At 42.3% G+C, this 18,720-nt stretch overlaps 1 pseudogene; it reads left to right on the forward strand.

Annotated features, from left to right (window-relative positions):
* The first annotated feature begins 17,012 nt into the window (after positions 1 to 17,012).
* On the forward strand, positions 17,013 to 17,714 carry LOC108490009 (annotated as a pseudogene).
* The last annotated feature ends 1,006 nt before the right edge of the window (positions 17,715 to 18,720 follow it).

An 18,720-nucleotide genomic window follows, 5' to 3' on the forward strand; every position in this document is an offset into this window, starting at 1 on the left:
GGTATTCTTGCCTTGTAGCCCATAAACCTCTTATCTATAACTATACATCAAATGAATATGTCTACCAAGTGAAATTTCCTAAAAAGAAATTTCTTGTTGGAATCAGTCAGTTACTAGACCACAGAATTAGTCATGTTGTTTAATCTGTTTAAGCATCTCATTAACAAGATTGGAGCTTTCCAAAGATTGAGACTGAAGGTCAAGGGTCGTTAACATTAAACACCCATATCAAAACAAAGATGATTTATGAAAGTAATATTATGACTGTTACTTGTTGGTATTCAAAGTAGTGGTAGGCTGGGTTTAAATGTAACTAGAAAAAAAGGTACACTCTGACAGAAACGTTAGATCATGTCTCCATCATATGTGGCCGGCCTCAAGGTTCTTCAGAGATAGGGAAAGTGCAGAAAGAAGCAGAGAGCCTCTGGAATGCCTGGGGCTTCCCCAGCTAAGCTGGATGCACTGAGCTGGGCAGAGCAGGGCTGAGCTCAGGGGGCCTAAGAGCAGCTTCTCTTAATCTCTCAGTTTCAGAAACAGAACTGGTTTTTCTTTGATCTCTCCCCTTACTACTCCAATGAGGAAAGAAAAGCAGCCCAAAGACCGCAGTCCCCAGCTCCACTGCCCTCTCCCCAAGCCCTCCTTAGCTCATTCATCACTCAGTATCAATCTCTTCCCAGCCACAGCAACTTGGACAGGTCACCAGCATCTTCCGTGTTGCCAAACCCAGTGACACTTCTCTGTCCTCAGCTGACTTGGCCTTTCCATAGTAGCTGACCTTTCAATACTGTTGACCTTGACCACTCCCTACTCTGAAGCACTTCTCTTGATTTCTGTGTTTACAAAAGAACAGGGGGATTGTACCCATTCGTTTTTTCTCCCCTCCTCCAGGGTCTCCTTTGCTGGCTCCTCTTCAGTTCAACCTCTGACTATTGAGGTGACCCAGTGCTCAAGGTCAGGGTCTCTTGCTGGTACTTTCTGCTACTCTCTCTCTCAGTTCTAGGTTGTAGGCCAAGTTATATGCTAATGTGACCTGCCTTTGTGTTTCCAATCCTGTTTTCCTCCACCCTCATTCTCATATATTTGATGAGAACAAGAGAAAAAAAAACTGGTCTGGCAGTTTAGAGATAGGAAGCTGGAAATGTTCTTGGTTTTATCTTGGCCAGACACCAAAAATGCCAGAAGGGAACTTTGGCTCCTGCTCTGGTTTTTTGTTATCTTTATTCTTTCACATCACCTACAAGCCCCACTGCCTAGAAGCTACATGTGACTGAAACTAAGAGACACTTGGACACCCCATGGTGGGCCAACTGTACTGACTAGCTCACCTCCCTATGCCTCCTCCAATTTCAGCCATAAGTAAGTGACCAGCAGTTTGATGACAACCCATTTCCTGAACACTGCTTTGGCATACACAGGCTCTGCTTGCTAGCTCTTAAGCTCTCACCTATGAACCTCTTATAAATTTATTTCTAAAACATATCCTTCTATGGGCCCTTAATTTCACTGTTTGAGTTTGTGAGACAGGGACTTGGGAAGCCAGTGGCCTGGAGTGGCTCTGGTGGCTGTGGATTTTCACAACATCTTAGCTCTCAGAGCTTTGCATACCTGAGAGGAAAACACTTCTGTCAGTCTCAAGGAGCCCCTACTTTTCCCCCTGTATACCTCACATCCCTAGTAAGCTGGTGAATAGGTATTTCAATCTAGCATATCCTAAGTAGATTCTCCTCCCACAATTTGTTTCCCAGTTTTCCTATTACAGTAAAAAGTATATCAAGCTGGCAAGATGACTCAGTAAGTAAAGGCACTTGTCATCATGTCTGATGATGTGAGTTCAGTCCCTGGGACTCTGGTAATGGAAGAAGAGAACTGATCCTGCAGGTTGTCCTCTGACTTCCACATGTGAACTCTGGCCTGTGTACACTCTCCCCAAACACTAAATAAATAAATAAATAAATAACAAAAGATTGGTTAAAGTATCAATATTCACACTGTAGCTCAGGTCAAGGATCTAAAATGAGTACTCTTTACCTTCAACTATCACATCCAATCTGAAGTGGAGTACAAAGGTACAGGGAGACAGGAGGTGGGGCAAAATATGTAGTGGTTTGAGGCTGATGGAACTGCATAGCAGTGGTACAGGGGGATCATCCCAAATCAGTTGAGGGCAACATGGTCAACCCAGACAAACTCACTGCCCTTCACTTCATTATAATGGAATCTCCATATCATTAGCTTTGCAAACTTGTGTGCTTCCGTCACGCATCTGACACCATGACATATGAAAATCCTGTTTAAGGACAGAAAAGGAAAATATCCTGACTTATTTGGGGAATTCCCTACTGCCCCATGCCTACCACCTTAAGTTGTGAATGATCGTCCCTCCATTAAAATTTGCCCATAAGAGTCTAACCAGACTTCTGGACCCATAAGAGACTAACCACTCTTAAGTGTACAATTTCTCCCTGTGATAAAACCTCCTCTTGATTCTTTACTTTGTATTGTAGCTGAATTCTTTCTCTCATGGTGACAAGAACCTGGAATCACTGGTTGGAGGCCTCACCTGGTTTCCCTGAGACCTTCCCAGCATTCACCATTAGTAACAAATCTGCCAGTGAGTTCTGCCAACTTTACCTCTGAAGTGTGTCAAGCTACTCTAGCTCCCTCAATTCCACTGCAGTTCATTGTCTCTAACCTGTACTTTTTTTTTTTTTTTTTTTTTTTTTTTTTTTTTTTTTTGTATTGCCTGCATGGAGACAGGGTCTGCCTTCTAGCCCCAGCTGGCCTGGAATGTGCCGTGTAGACCAAGTTGGCCTCAAACTCACAGAGATCCGCCTTCCTCTGCCTCCCAGTACTGGGACTAAAAGCGTGCATTGCCACGCCTGGCTTTTACCTGAACTTTTAATAATGCACACATTTCCAAACTGGGATCCTGCTCCTCCTACTGCCCTCTTCCCCCACAACTCATGCTCAATATAACAGAGAGAGTGATTTTTCCAAAAGCATCAATCAGATCATTGTCAATTGTCTGCTAAGCACTTACTAATCACTTCACATTAATGTTTTTGAAGTTATCTGAAATTCAGACATTCTAATATTCTCAAGATCCTTCATCATCCATCCCTACCTATTCCTCTGGCCCTATGACATACACTCTCCATTCCCTGTACTGTAATCACAATGTCTGTTACATTCTGCAAACATGCCAGGCCTTTCCTCCAGATGTAGGAAGTGTTTCCTTTGCTTTCGATGCGCCGTCCCTAGTCTCACAGTGCTGTTCCTTTCCATACAGTGTCACTTGCCCAAGAAGCTGTCTCTACCACTCAAACTAAAGCAGTCATTTTTATTTTATTTATTTTTTAGAACTTATTAATGTTACTTTATTAGTAGGACTTTTTGTTTGGGGTTTTTTTCTGGTTTTTTTGAGACAGTGTCTCCCTGTAGCCTCAGCTGGCCTGGAACTCACTATGTAGACCAGGCTGACTTTGAACTCACAGAGATCCACCTGCCTTTGCCTCCAAAAATCGTCAATTGTCTGCTAAGCACTTACTAATCACTTCACATTAATGTTTTTGAAGTTATCTGAAATTCAGACATTCTAATATTCTCAAGATCCTTCATCATCCATCCCTACCTATTCCTCTGGCCCTATGACATACACTCTCCATTCCCTGTACTGTAATCACAATGTCTGTTACATTCTGCAAACATGCCAGGCCTTTCCTCCAGATGTAGGAAGTGTTTCCTTTGCTTTCGATGCGCCGTCCCTAGTCTCACAGTGCTGTTCCTTTCCATACAGTGTCACTTGCCCAAGAAGCTGTCTCTACCACTCAAACTAAAGCAGTCATTTTTATTTTATTTATTTTTTAGAACTTATTAATGTTACTTTATTAGTAGGACTTTTTGTTTGGGGTTTTTTTCTGGTTTTTTTGAGACAGTGTCTCCCTGTAGCCTCAGCTGGCCTGGAACTCACTATGTAGACCAGGCTGACTTTGAACTCACAGAGATCCACCTGCCTTTGCCTCCTAAGGGCTGAGATTAAAGGCATGAGCCACCACACCTGTCATTTAGCAGGATTTCTAAAACACACAAATACAGTAATTAAAATGTGGCAGAGAATCACGACATAAAATTTGAGGATTAGCAAGTTATCAATAGATTGCAGCAGGCACAAAAACAGTGATGATCCATTACCAGTGAGCAGAATTATTTTTCATGTTTATACATTAGCCTTCTGCTTACCCCATATTTTATCTTTTATGTTATACAAGATGGGCCCAGGTTAATAGAAAAGCTGAAGGAACTAAACCCTGAGAAAAGCTACACTTTTTTACTCCTACCTCTTCAGACTGCTGCTCTCAACTTTCCTGCTCTGGGACATGATCCACATGGGATAGATCCTACACTTTTTCTAGTCTTTCTGATAATGGGATGGAGTCCATGCCTTCTGCATTTACTTGGCAGGTCCTTTTCTTCCTCATTTCCTCATGGCTCACTAGAGAACATTAGGCTTCTCAGGGGTTGCAGGTGGGAAAGGAATAAAAGTCAGAACCAAAAGGGTTGATATGAACAGGTGTAATGTGTTACTAAGTGTGACCGATCCAGGTACTGTTCTCTCTTCTGGGCTCAACTGACTACTTGGGAACCTCTTATTTCCAGTTCCCTGGATGTGGGAAATGCCTCCTTCAGTTGGTTGTTCATGAGCAGCTCTTGGTCCTTCTCTTGTGATCACTTTGTCCCTTGCTTAGTTCCTCTCAAGGTGACTCTACTCATTTCCTTTCTGCAGAATCTCTCTCTGCCTTAGATAAAATTCAGGTATCCCTAGCCCACCAGAGTCATTGCCACAGTGGTGACTAAAGCAGTCATTTTTAATCATTCAATCCTGCTGTTCATTTTCCATAGCCCTTACCACTACCTAGCATCATGTTGTCTTCTTGATTATGCATTGGCTTAATAGCGTCCTCCACTCCAGAATGTAAGCACCACATCAACAAAGTCCTGGTCTTGTTCATAGCTTTATTCCTAGAGCTTCAGCTTTACATATAGTAGATGCTCAGTACATAATTTTTGAATAGGTGCTTTGTCTCAGTGCCTCAAAGCTAACACTTATAAACACCTGCTATGAGTCAAAAACTGCTGTAAAATTTTACACATGTTCCCTCATTTAAATCCTAAAACAACTCTGGAGCTAGGTGTGAATATTTCTGTATTTCTGTGAGACTATTTCTGTGAGAGATCACAGCCCCAGGATACACAGCTGAGATTTCATCCAGGCAGCCTACCTCCAAACGTCCTGCTGCTACACATGGTATAGCATTGCTTGGTTGAAGCTCTGCCTGTCTCCACACTTTCCAGGTCAAGAAAATATCCTCAGGTCAGTTAACAAAAAAAAGCCAGGAGGGAGGGAGACACTCAAGGGAAGCAAAAAGAGCTTGAAAGTTTGTTAAAGGCTGGGAGTAGTGATGCATGCCTATAATCTCAGCACTTAGGAGGCTGAGTCAGGAAGAACACTGTGAGTTTGAGGCCAACTAGTGCCGCATCTGATTATACTTTACTAAAGCACCCAAAATGGGTGTTTGTCCATTCCCACTATACCCCATCCCAGGGGTGAAGGGATACAGAACATGAGAACAAGGGCCAGTATTCCCTTGGGAGAGCTCCATGCTGCACACCTGCACATTTAACCCAAGCATGTCCCCAGTTCCTGTGAGGGGCCATCTAGGTCCATGCAAGCTGCTGTAACAAAATATCACAGACTGGGGGCATATAGACAATAGGAAGTGATTTTTTTTGCAAGCCTAGAGACTTGCAAGTCCAAGAAGAAGGTGACAGCAGGTTTGGTGATGAGCTGGGGATGGCCTGCTCCTGCAGACAGAGCCTATCACTGTGTCCTCCACAACAGGACCATGAAGCATCCTCAAGCCTTTGTGTGAGGGAACTAATTCCATTATGAAAGTTACTCCTCCTAGTGTCCTGTCTCCTAATGCCACCACATTGGATATTACAAGTCAACATGTGAGTTTGGATGGAACATAAACAATCAGACCCTAGCAGTGGACTTAGGGCCTTGGGGCCCCCTTTCTGACTGCAGTGTTCAGAAAGCTTATCATACATCCTGGGATGCAGAGCTCCTGTGAACAGGAGTTCTACACAGTCTATTCTCTGAACTTTTTTTTTCTACTCAACGCACTCAACCCTGAACGAGAACAGTAAATACCCTGCTTTTCTAGTCTCATGGGAAACTCCAGTTAGATCTTTTCAGCTTTCCTGTGGCCCTGTCCTGACCTCTAAGACCTCAAGCTGCCACCTTTTTGCCTTCAGCTTCTGAAATCATGTCTAAATGTAAGGCATGTCTAAATGTAGGCAACAGCCACTGTGCATCTCTGATAGCCAGTGTTGCTGTGCTGGGCCATTAGACATCATATTGTTTCTGAATCAACCAGACAAACCAGAGCCTTTCAGGTACAGGTGTAGTGAGTGAATATATGTTTAGTAGTGTTGGAGCTTGGATTTCTATAATCTAATTTATTCTTCCCCCTCTCCATAGAAGAAATGACTGGCTAGATCTGTTTACTGGCAGACTTCAGCTCCCCAGGGCCCTGCATTCCACAGCTACAATCGAGGTTTATCCAACACCCCTGAGGTTCTCCAGGAGGCCTTCTGTCAAACCAGGCAGACCACTATGCCTGGCCTTTTTGCTTACTTCTCTGACTACCTTCCCACAAAATTATAGGGAACAGAGGGCTGTGACTGCAATCAACCTGGTGTTCCTAGTAGATAATGCAGAAAGGCTGCTGGTGGGCCACAGGCGTTCCCACAGTGGAACACCACCCTGGCTCCTGTCTGGGTCTTGGATGAGCTCAAGATGTTGGCAATGATAGGAGAGCAGTAAGAAGTATTTACAGAAAGGTGTGTGGCCCAGGGCAACCAAACTACAACTAACAATTAAAAAGCCATGATTCTCACACACAGTGACTGAGAATAGTTGCTGGTAGTCAACTTCTGTTTTATAAAAGAAAAATACCTCAGTTAATCAACTTATAAAGAGAAAAGATTTATTGTGGCTCAGCTTGGGAGGTTTTTAGTCAATGAACAAATGGCTTTGTTACTTTGGGTCTGTGGCAGCACACTGGTGGAAGCCATGTGGTAGAGCAAAATTGCTCACCTCATGGCCAGAATGCAAAAGAGAAAGGAAGAGAATTGGCTCCCACATCCTTCAAAGGCATGCCTGGACTGACCTGAGCCTCCACCTAGGCACCATGACTTTATCATGACTTCCCAATAGTGCCATTATAAGTAACAAGACTTTAAAACATGGGCTTTGGGGTGGCATTAAAATCCAAACTGTAGTGTCACCTATAGTAGCCATGTTGAATTTCACACTTTTTTATTGTGGTTATTTCTTTACTCACAGAGCTCTTTTTCCTTTTTCTTTCTTTCCCTTCCTCCCTCCCCTTTCCTTCTTTCCTTCCTTCCTTCCTTTCTTTCTTTCTTTCTTTCTTTCTTTCTTTCTTTCTTTCTTTCTTTCTTTCTTTCTTTCTTTCTTTTTCTTTCTTTCTCTCCTTCTTTGAGAAAGGATCTTAGTATATAGCCCTGGCTGGCTTGGAACTTGCTATGTAGAGTAGGCTGGACTTGTCAAACTCAAAGAGATCCATCTGCTTCTGCCTCTGGAGTCCTGGGAATAAAGGTGTGTGCCACCATACCCAGCTCAGTACTCTTTCTGACATAATCTTTGCTATATATCACAGGTGGCCAGCAGTAAATAGGAACAGTAAATCTGGATAAAATGAACAAAACCTAGAGGACAAAGTTTTGATTTTGTCTTGGGAAAGTGAAGCATTGTTTCCCATTCCTTCTTCACAGGGGCAGGGCTCCAGGCATTGACATGTTCTCCAGTGAGGTTCTGTCCCACCAGGATGCACCATTACCTACAGAATGGAGTAAAAGCTCATTCATGTAGTGCCCAAGACACTAAACAATTTAACTTCACTCAACAATTTAACCTGATTCATATTCCTTTTGTATATGTGTGTTCATGTATGTGTGCATGTATGTAGATGATAGAGGTGACATTGGATGTCTTCCTCAATCATTCTCTATCATATTTTTTATTACTTTTTGGGACCTTGTCTCTCACTGAATCTGGAGCTTCCAGAATCAGCTAGGATGGCTGGCCAATGAACCCTAGGGATTGTCCTGTCTCTACTTCTCCAGCACAGGGATTACAGGCCCTACAGCAAGCCCAGCTTTTTACATGGGTGCTGGGAATCTGAACTCAGGTTCCCAGCCCCCATGTCCTTTTAAAGATTATTATTTGCTCACTGTGGTTCCCCATCTCAGAAGCCTCCTGTGGTACAGGGACACAGGTTGAACTGACTTTAGTCTATGGATCTACAGACAGCTAGGTTAGAGGCCACCTTTTTAGTCCTCACTATTTTCTGTATATGCTACAGCTTTTTTAAAAAAAATTGTTTTTATTTTATGTGTACGGATGCTTTGCCTGCTTGTGAGTAAATGCACTCACGTTATACAGTGCCCACAGAGGCCAGAAGAGGGTGTCAGAGCCCCTGGAACTGGAGTTATAGATAGTTGTTAACTGCCATGTGGGTGCTGGGAATGGAACCCGGGTCCTCTGCAAGAGCAGCCAGTGCTCTTAACCACTGAGCCATCTCTTCAGCCATTGCCACAGCTTTTTTTCCAGTGGTATTTTTCAGTTGTTTTCATTTACTGCTTGTTTCACTAACGTTACTTGTGCTCTCAGAATCGGTTCTATGTATACATGACTTTCTTTAAGTAGCCAAGTAGCCAATTTTCTATGACTATGTTTTCTATTAATTTTTTCCTCCCCTAAGTAGAAACACTTACAATTTGTTCTTTCATTTTGATGAACATGTGATACTTATACACATTTATGGGGTACAGTGAACTGATGCACCAGTTCATGTATACACTGTATAATGATCCCATAAGGGTAAATTAGTCCCTCCCTCACCTCAACCAGTTACCATTTCCTTGAAGGTTGTACCTCCTTTGATTCAATTCTCTGTGAGAGTTAGAGTTAACAGCAGGAACTTTATACCCAGTTTGGAAGAATTTAGTACATAAGTATGATATTGTTCAACATAATATCAAAGTTTAACTGAGATATTTAAAGTTTACTTTGACAGATATTCTGTAGAGATCATAAAACTGTTCTTACTTTGTGTATACATTTCTAAGTGGTTTTTATCACTGGTTGGAAGAAACAAAATAATCTGTCTTAATTCCATTTTACTATTTTTCTAGTCTTCTGTTGAATTCTATAAGCCTCAGCTGGCTTCTATACACCAAACCAAGTAGCATCAGCCCAAAACTAAGTTCAAATCAACAACAGTTGCCATTAGGCCATCACTAACAGGAATTTTAATGTTTCTCAAAATAATTTTTAAAGTCTTCTTTTGCAAATATAATAATTTTATACAACTTGTAATTTCACACCACTGATAAGATCCATAGCTGAGTGTGGTAGTACCTACCTTGTGTTCCCAGCACTGATGAGGCTGAAGAAAGAGGATGAGAAGTTTGAGCCAGCCTGGACTACATAGAAAATTCAAGTAGTGGTAACTGACTTCTAATGACATATTGTTATACCCAGAGATTAAATGCACCTCTCAACTCTCACAAGAGAAGCTTTTTTTTTCCTTTGTAAATTTATTAATTTGGGGGCTGGAGAGATGGCTCAGTGGATAAGAACACTGGTTGGTCTTGCAGAAGACCCGGGTTTGAATCCCAGCACCCACATGGCAGCTAACAACTGTCTGTAACTCTAGTCCCAGGGGATCCAACAGCCTCTTCTGACCTCCATGGGCATTGCACAACATGAAACATTTACATATATGAAAGCAATACACTAATACACATAAAATAAAAATAATAAAAAATTTTAATTTTTTGCACTTTAATTTTTTAAATTTATTTTTATATTTTATTTATTTATTTATTATTTTTATTATTCCGAAGAGAGACAATTTTTAACATATTTTTCCAGGAATTACTTAAAGCAGGTTACATAAAAATAAATATACAATGAAGTTTAAGGGGGGGAAAGTAGGAATAAGAAATCAAAGACCAAATGGTTTGCCAACAGGGTGTCAGCTTTGGAACTTTGGTGGAATAATGAAGGTTTCCATTAGATCTGTTCAAGTTTATTGAGCTTGCTAACAGAGCATAGGGTGGGAGTTTATTTACAGAAGAGCAGGTGCCCCGCCCCCCATCTATGGCTGCACTGGAAAGTCCACACTCAAATATAGATCCTGTGACTTCCTGACAGTCGCACAAAATGGTGAGAGGTGCCTCAGGGCATTCTCAGCTTAGGTATCTTTAGGCCTTCCCCACATATAGCTAAGGTGGACTTATTGGGTGAGAGTGGTAACTGGCCCCTGAAACTCCTTGATGAATGTGGGAAAGGAGGTGTGACTATAGCTTGCCTGCATAGTGGTTGGAGGACCCTTCCAGGTAACACTCCACCCCTTCCTCTGGCTCTTAGATTCTTTCCACCAACCTCTTCCACAAAAGTCCTTGAGCCTTACAGGAGGTAATAGGTGTGGAATGATCTTCCTCTCACTGTGGCAAGGCACTGAACTTTCAGGAATATGGAAGGGAACCAGGGAGATAAAGGGAAAGAAGGAACCAAAGAGAGAAGAATAGTAAGAGAAAGGTGTTACTAAGAAATAAATATGCAAAACTGGGGTAGTTAAAGGGGGAGGATGGAAGGAGGGCTATACAAAGAACTATGGGAATAAAGGGGGAAAAATTCTCCCCATACACAGTAAAAAAAAAAAAAGGAAAAAAAAGCCCTAAGCACAGAAAGAACACTATGGGGATGGGAGAAAGCCCTAGCAGAAGCCACACAGTTATTAAATGAAAATCCCAGTGCCAGAAGTAAGTTGCTCCCCTATGACCTGTTGACCAAAGGGCTGTAGAGGTCCCCAAAACAATAAAGGCCATCACCAATAATGTTGGTTGTATACCAGAAGTGGACAGTAAAACCCTACTGCTAAAGACACTGCATGATGTGAGCACGGGAGAAGAAGAAATCAAGCTTGGACTAAGCTGGAAACTCCCTGCCACTGGATGGGTGGCTTTCATAGTTCCAGAAGGTGACATGCAGATGGCTGGGGGAGAACTATCCTCTATAATTCTGCTTAATGACAGACCCCGAGTGCTGTACTATCAACATGCCAAACAAGATGTTCCAGCTGGTGCAATAGTGGCACGTCTAGTGTATGTACAACCAGCCTGTTCCTAGAGGTGGAACACACATCTAGTAATGTAGACCAGGGCAACCCCATGTAGCGGGGGAGGATATAGACCTCAGTGGGGAAGCCACTGTAGTTGTTCTGTTAGATGGATGTGACACACCTGCTAAAGTACCACCCAAGCATTTGTGTTTATGGCCATAGGTTATTATAGAGGCCACTGTTTAGATGTTCTTACTTTTTGCAGTTTGTATTTGTACATGGAATCCCAACATGGGCCAACAGTCCATGGAAAACAGATGAGGCAAAGACCCAAAAGAGAAACTTTCTTATGTAACAGATGGTGATTAACACAGAAATCCACAACTGTCCAGTGTGCAGAGAACAAGAGGGCATGGATTTCATATCCCTAATTAGGACACCTGTATCAAACTTCTGCCTCCCAAGGCTCAGAGATCATTGCAGAAGAGGGGGCAGGAAGATTATAAGAGCCAGAAGTGGTGGTTGACCACAAGGAAACAGTTTTCCAGACAGCTGATAAGTTACTCACACAAATTCACAGTAATGGTAACAAGCATGCACTAGTCTCCTGCAAACTCAACCTGAAAAAAAAAAAATCCCAGAATAGACACAGGGAAGTGGGTAAGAAACCCCAACCTTATCTGAGGAATTTTTTGTAACTGATGGCTGCTGGGAGAGGAGAATCAGTCTTTTTCCAGGGTGTGACTCTTGGTAGGCTAACCAGTGCCAGTAGATGGACTGGCACTGAAGGACATTTGAGGACACAAATTGATGTGTGTGTGTGTGTGTGTGTGTGTGTGTGTGTGTGTGTATAAGTTGGCAGGGGATCAGCAAGGGGAAGTGTGGGGAGGAGATATAAATATTATAAAAATACTTTTATGAAAATTGTAAAATTTCAATAAAAAAGTAGTGAATTCAAGACTAACCCAGGCTACATACAAACACCCTGGCTCAGAAAAACAAAAACAAAACAGGAAGATTCACAAGATGATGGATGAATCTGGGATTAGCTTTTTCACATTTCAGTTTCTTGAGAAGAGTAAAATTGCAAATAGTGCTTCAGTGAACATGAAATTGAGTTATCTCTTCAAAATGCTGACTTCATTTCCGTTCTATATGTTCTGGAAGTTGAAGCTCATGTGGTGACTTTATTTTCAAGTTTTTGAGGAACCTCCACATCATTTTGCGTAAGGACTCCAACAGTTTGTATTCCCACCCATGACACACTAAAGCTCCCCTGCTGAACATTGTCACAGGCACTTGTTCTCTCTATCCTATCTGTCAGGACAGCTGTGGTCACAGGTGTGAGCAGTATCTTATCACAGTTCATTTGCACCTCCTTGGTGCTTAATGATGTCAAGCACTTTTCCTATAAGTGGTACTTAGAGTTATACTTAACATCATATACCAACATACATTCTAATAGGTTAGAGAGTTGGATATGATAAGCATTTTTTTTTAATTTGGAATTGTTCTGACCAAGGAAGGTAGTGATGCCATGTGCTTATGCCCATAGAATTTACTGATCTTATCAAGTCCCCACCATTTAGAAACCCCTTAGCAAATGCTGTAATATATAAGGTTGGAATGTTCTCCTGTGATATACTCTTTGAATCCGAGGCCCAGGTGACTAACATCTGTTGGTGTTTCCCTGACAGCCAGAATACCAGGATCATGAATCTGATGCAGAAGTGGAAGTCACTCTCCAACCCACTTGCAAATATCAGCTTCCCATCCCTGCAACTTTATAGTTCTCAAGGCAGCAAGGTTTCTCTTAAAGCGTTCAACAGCACTTTGAAAACTGACCTGGGAGAGACATCATGCCTGACCATTTTGAGCTCCACTCAATTACCTTGTGAAGAAGAAATAAACAATATGAAGTACTTCCTCTGTCTCAGGCCCATAAAGAGATCAGCAAATATCTTTAAAGTAGATAGTAATGCAAAATGAAATCCTAAGAAAGAAACCATTGGAAACGGTTTGTCATCAGTCAACAAAGAACAACAAGTTTTTCTTGAATGACTGGAAGACTATTTTGGATGTCTGCTTGTCAATTTCTTGAACTTAAAGATGTGATCGATAATGGAAGTAAATGAATAAAAGGAAAATTGTCAAAGATTCAAAGACTAAAAGAAAGAAATGTAAGCAAACCCTAAGGATAAACTTATATCTCTCCTACACTGATTCTCACAGCAGATCCATCATAAGGCCATTCTGCTAGGTTTACGTTATTTTGTTTCAGTTGTTGTTTGTGTGTAGGGCAAAAGAGTCTTCATTTTTATAATTTTCCTTATTTTTTATATTTTATTAATTTTATTTTATGTGTATGAATGCATTGTGTGAGTGCACCTGTGTCATGCAATGCCACGAAGGTTAGAAGAGGGCATCAGATTTCCCTGGAACTGGAGTTAAGGACAGTTCGTAGCCATCATGTGGGTACTGGGAATTGAACTCGAGTCCTCTGCAAGAGCAGTCAGTGTTCTTAACTGCTGAACTATCTCTCCAGTCCCTTATTATTTTTATTTTATGTGTATGAGTTTATTGCCTGCATGCATGTAAGTGCACCCAAGTCATGCAATGCCCATGGAGGCCAGAAGAGGGCGTTGGACTCCCTGGAACTAGAATTATAGATGGTTGTTAGCTGCCATGTGGGTGCTGGGAATTAAATCCAGGTCCTCTGCAAGAGCAGCCAGTGCTCTTAACTGCTGAGCCATCTCTCCAGCCCCTAGAAGAGTCCTTTGCAAATATAAAACCTGAAGTAATTTTTCAGCACAGTCTGCATCTACAAAAACCTGTAAAGGGACTAGAGGCTCAGTGATAGAGAACTTGCTTACCTAGCATGCACAAAGCCCTGGAGTCCATTCCTAGCACCATAAACAACGATGACAACAACATAAAAACTGCAAAGGATTGTGCCATAGTTGGAGACAATAAATTTAAATAATTTAGATAACTATCACAGCAAAGCCAGTTAGGCAACTTAGATAAATAGTATTGCTATGAAATCCAGGCTACCAAAAGATAACAACATGAAAACTGCTTCTTTTAAATTAGCTTTTTAAAAAGAATTTTATTTATTATTTTATGTGTATGAGTGTATTGCCTGCATGTATATAAGCACACCTGTGTTGTTCGAAGACTGCAGAGGCTAGAAGAGGGCTCAGATCCCCTGGAATTGGAGTTAAGGACAGTTGTTATCTGCCGTGTGAGTGCTGGGAATTGAATCCAGGTCTTCTGGAAGAACACCCAGTGTTCTTAACACTGAGCCGTCTATCTCTCCAGCCCTTAATTAGCCTTTTTATTTTTATCTCTTTGTTGTTGTTGTTGTTGTTGTTGTTGTTGTTTTGTGTTATTGAGACAGGATCTCCCTGTAGCTCCAGCTGGCCTGGAACACACTCTGTAGACCAGGCTGGCCTCAACCCCACAGAGATTCACCTGCCCCTGCCTCCGCCTCCTGAGTGCTGGGATTAAATGCATGTGCCACCACTCCCGGTTTTTATTTTATTTTTTTATTATTTCTAATTTAAGGTCCCTTACTGGTTCTGCTTCCATGAATGCAAGACCAAGGGAAGCGGGAGAGTCACCAGCTGGCACAGGGAGGGTCATTTCCACAACATTTCATGTACACTCAACTAAACGACAAGCACAGAGTCACCATTACCTCTAGAAGTTGGCAGTATGGAACTGGAAGGGACAGATGGGAAATAGGGGTATCGTTAAAAAATACAGCATACCCAAAAAACACTTGCCATCTGGGGTGGAACTTGTTCTGCTTCAACCCAAATGGAATCAGATCAAAAGCAGTTTGGGAAGGCCAGACCATCAGGTATAGGGGGAAGAGTACGGTCCACAGGTTAGGTCCACAGGTAGGGTGCATGACATTTGGCAACTGGGGTGAAGAGATTGTTCTCGCACCCTTCTGGGATCCCCCAGCCCCTTGAGTCTGGAAGGAAAGGGGCAGCCTACAACACCCAGAAACAGGTCTGGGGCGGCTAGATGCTCCAGGCAGGGGGCTGGAGGTGGGGCACAAAACTTGCCCTCCAGGGAGATAAGAGGGCTTCCACCGAATTTTTCTGCCAGGGTGCAGCAGTCCAACCTTCTTGTTGAACTTGTAATTTCATGCATGATCCCTGTCAGCTTCCTCTTGATGGCATCCTTGGATCTGATATAAATCACTTTGCTCTTAAGGGGTACACTCACAGGGGCCCAGAAGATGAACCTAAGGTCTTCCTTCTTGGTCTCCTTGGTCTCGTAGGTGGCCACCAGTATAACCCAGCTGAAAAAGAAAAAATAAATAAATAAATAAATAAAATACTAACATAAAGAAATCTATGAAGTGGATGGAGGAACCCTATTGCTGAAGACACTTCTTGATGTGAGCACAGGAGAAGGAGAAATCAAGGTTGGACTAAGCTGGAAACTCCCTGCCACTGGATGGGTGGCTTTCATGGTGCCAAAAGGTGATATACAGATGACTGGGGGAGAATTGTCCCCTATAATTCTGCTCAACGATAGACCCTGAGTGTTGCACTATCAATATACAAAACAAAATGTTCCTGCTGGCTCAATAATGGAGTTTCTAGTGTATGTATAACCAACAAAATTTTGATTGGATATAATGCCTGCTCCTAGGGGGTGGAACACATATCTGGTACTATAGATACAGACCAACCCCCTGTGGCAGCAGAGAATACAGGCCCCAGTGGGAAGCCACTCCAATTGTTTTGTTAAATGGATGTGACGCACCTGCTAAAGTACCGACCAAGCATTTGTGTTTACACACCTAGGTTAAGTTATTATAGCAGCCACTATTTAGATGTTCTTGCTTCTTGCTGTTCGTGTTTTTATAGCACATGGAATCCTACTGAAATGGGCCAATAGCTCATGGAAAACTGAGGATGCCGAGACCCGAAAGTTCAGTGCCTTGCCACAATAGGAGGAAGATCATCCCGCATCTACTACTCCCTCCAAGACTCAGGGACTTTTTCAGAAGTTGGCAGAAAGAATGTAAGAGCTGGAGGAAGGGGTAGAGTGTTAACCGGAAGTGTACTTCAACCACTATGCTGGCAAGCTATAGTCACACCTCCTTCCCACACTCATCAAGAACTCCAGGGGGAGTCAGTTACCCTTCCCACCTAATCAGTTGACCTTAGGTTCATGTGGGGGGAGGGGCTAAGGATATATAAGCTGAGAATCCCAGGAGGCCCTTCTGTCACCATTTTCTTCTCTCGGGAAGTCACAGGATCTATATTTGGGTGTGGACTTTCCAGTGCACCTATAAATGGGGGTGGGGCACTCTTCTGTAAATAAACCCCCACCCTATGCTCTGTTAAAAAAAAAAAAGAAAAGAAAATGATAGGTGTTTGGATAGATAGATGAGAAGGATCTGACTAGGCCGAAAGTAAATGGACTTGCGCTGGGGAACATCTGGGGATACTGACTTGACACAGGGGGCTTCAACACCCAGGACAGGGTATATGGGTTCCATTCAGGGACCATGGGAGGGTTCTGGTAGGGACAGGGCTATAAAGATGATTCAGATTGTTTCATATTCTGTGTGAAATACAGCAAAATTTAATAAAAACAACAACAAAAGAAATCTGTTAAAATTAATTTGAGAAAATGAAACCAGTTTTTGTTGGAGCCTTGAGAAGAAAGCATCTCCTTCATACTCTAGGGGAAAAAAAAACTCTCACTAGGTAGACACAGTGCAGTCAGCAAGAGTAAAGGGTACTCCAAAGAGCAGCTGGGCCAAGTATGCTGGAAATCTTCTTGATGCAGACTTGCCAAGAAGAGTACAAAAAGAAACACCCACGCTCATGGGTCAACTTTATTGAATTCTCAAAAAAGTGTTCTGAGAGATGAGAGACTGTGTCTACAAAGGAAAAGTCTAAGTCTGAAGATATGGCCCAAGGTGACAAAGCTTGCTATGACAGGGAGATGAAGAATTGTGTTCTTGTTGGGCATGGTGGTGCACACCTTTAGTTCCAGCACTCAAGAGGAAGAGGCAGATGGATCTCTGAGAGATCAAGGCCAGCCTGGCATCCATAGCAAGTTCCAGGCCAGTTGGGGTAGGGAGACCCTGTCTCAAACAAAGAATTATGTTCCTCCCAAAGGTGATAAGAAAGGAAAGAAAAAAGACCTTAGTGCTCCTAAAAGACCACCATTTACTGTCATCCTGTTTTTCTCTGAACACTGTTCAAAGATCAAACGTGAATATCCAGGCCTGTCCGTGGGAGATGCCACAAGAGAATTGGGTGAGATGCAGTCTGAACAATCAGCCAAAGATAAACAACCATCTGAACAGAAAGCAGCTAAATTAAAGGAGAAGTGTGAAAAGGATATTGCTGCATGCCTAGCCCAGGGCAAAGTGAGGCAAGAAGGAAGGGCCCTGGTAGGTCAACAAGCTCAAAAAATGAACCAGAAGATGAGGAAGAGGAAGAGCATGGAGATGGATAAATGGCTGTGTGTGTGTGTGTGTGTGTGTGTGTGTGTGTGTGTGTGTGTACTCAGGCAATTGTTTTGTTAAGAATGTGAAATTCAGCCAGGGATGGTGGTATACATCTTTAATCCCAGCCCTCAGGAGACAGAGGCAGGTGGATCTCTGTGAGTTCAAGGCCAGCATGGCATAGAAAGTTCTAGGCCAGCTAGGCTACAGGAAGACCCTGTCTCAAAAACACCAAAAAAAAAACAAAAAAAAACAAAAAAAAACAAAAAAAAACAACTGTACAGAATTTTGTATAGCTGATGAGATTCTTTGTAGAGAAAATACTTTTTTTAAAAAAGTAGATTTAATAGGGCTAGAGCAATGGCTCAGGAGTTTGGAACACCTCTTGCAGAGGTCCAGGGTTTTGTTTCTAGCACCCAAAGGTGAGCTATCTATCAACTGCTTGTAATGCCAGTTCCAGGGGATCCAACACCCTCTTCTGTCCCCTGCTGGCACAGCACCACATGGTTGTACATATATGCAGGCAATACACTTATATACATAAAATAAAAAGAAATGTATCAAAAACTTTTAAGCAGATTATAAGGCGCTAAGGATGCAACTGCACAAAATCCTGGGTTCAATCCCTAGTACTGTGCAAAAAAATTAAATTAAATTAAAAATACAGGTTGTAGGGGCTGGAGAAATGGCTCAGTGGTTAAGAGCACTAGCTGCTCTTGCAGAAGGCCTGGGTTCGATTCCTAGTGGCTAACAACCATCCGTAACTCCAGTTCCAGGAGATTCAGTGCCCTCTTCTGGCCTCTGAGGACATGGCACAACATGGGTGCACTTACATACATGCAGGCAACACACTCATATACATAAAATAAAAATAAAATTAACACACAGGCTGTAGTTTTTTGAGGGGAGACAATGTAATTAGATTGTAAAGATCTTGATGTTGGAATGTTCCTAAATATTTAATGATTAATTTCTTGTGTATGAAAACAGAAAATTTAATAAGAATTCATATTACTA

This window comes from Nannospalax galili, unplaced genomic scaffold, assembly GCF_000622305.1.
Source record: "Nannospalax galili isolate Female #2095 unplaced genomic scaffold, S.galili_v1.0 scaffold386, whole genome shotgun sequence".
In the NCBI taxonomy this organism is placed as follows: Eukaryota; Metazoa; Chordata; class Mammalia; order Rodentia; family Spalacidae; genus Nannospalax; species Nannospalax galili.